Raw genomic sequence first — 1,381 nt, 5'->3', positions numbered from 1 at the left:
ATATATAGATATAGATGATATAGATGATATAGATGATATAGATATAGATATAGATATAGATATAGATATAGATATAGATATAGATATAGATATAGATATAGATATATTACTCTCATAGCTCTAGAAATAAAAAGGCTATCAAGGAAATGAAAAGTAAATGACTAATTGAACAGAAATAGTATGAGACATTTGAAGCTGAGTTTCCTTGAGTTGTTTCCACCTGCATCACTCTCCGCTGCCCTTCTTGCCCATCATACTCAATTCAGAACTGGATTCACCAACTGTTTATCCAGCTTCTAGTCTTCTTCACTGCTCACTGCACTTGTGCCTTGTGCCTCTGCCTGGGGTCCTGCTTTGATCTGTGTTGACAGCCTTGTCATCCTTTAGCTCTCTGATGCTATGCCTTTTCAGAGTGCTGTCCCTGAATCGCTCTGATCAGAGCTTTTAAGTATAATAAGGTGGAAGTATGCACATTCCTGGAACCGGGAGGCCTGCTGGATTTTGCTCTACTATTTGGTAGGTCTTGGATAGCTTGGAGTTGACATGTCAATTACAACTGAATTGTCACCTGTTTGGGCCTAGAAAATACTATAATGAATTTTCTAAGAGAAAAAAAAAGATAAGCAAACAATGAAATCGAGTTTCAAAACAGGTTAGTAGCAGTTACAAGATTTGATACATTGTGTATTATTATCTTAATAGTAGTTAATCAGAATACAAGATACATGCAAGGTATCTTATCCAAACAATATTAATACAAAACATTCTTTTCAAGGAACTAGGAGAAGCTAGCTGTGTAACTACCTTGGGTGTATATGTATTTCTTTTCCCCTTTTCCCTGTCATGGTTTGTCTTTTCTTTTGAACAATTACTTCCTAGTTCACAATACCTACTGTACAACAAACTTGTATCCAAAATGCACAATGAATGAATTTACCAGTTTGCTTTATGTAAAAAGAAAAGGAAATAGAAAAATCGATGAAGGTGGACAGTAAAGCATCATTAAAATCTTGCGAAGTTAGGGCTGGTTAACTGAGATAGCTCAGAGGCATAAGTCCTTGCCTGATAAGTGCAAAGTCCTGAGTTTGATCCCCAGTACCAGAAAAAAAAACAAACAGAAAAACTTAAAATTTTTAAATCAATTTTATTGGCAAACAAATAGCAATGAGACAGTTTCAAAACTGATTAGTAGGACAGTTTCAATAATTAATACAGTGCATATTGTTGACTTCCTAGTGGTTATTCATAGTACAAGATGCAGACATGATATCTTGTCCAAACACTATCTATTAGTACAAATCTTTCTTCTCACTGAATTAAGAAAGAATAGCTGTATATCTATCCTAACTATTTTGTATACACAAATACAAAACGGTCCTTC

The sequence above is a fragment of the Octodon degus genome, unplaced genomic scaffold (genome assembly GCF_000260255.1).
Source record: "Octodon degus isolate 3935 unplaced genomic scaffold, OctDeg1.0 scaffold00118, whole genome shotgun sequence".
Lineage (NCBI taxonomy): Eukaryota > Metazoa > Chordata > Mammalia > Rodentia > Octodontidae > Octodon > Octodon degus.
The sequence above is the reverse complement of the archived record's forward strand: the minus strand, read 5'-3'. Positions refer to the sequence as shown.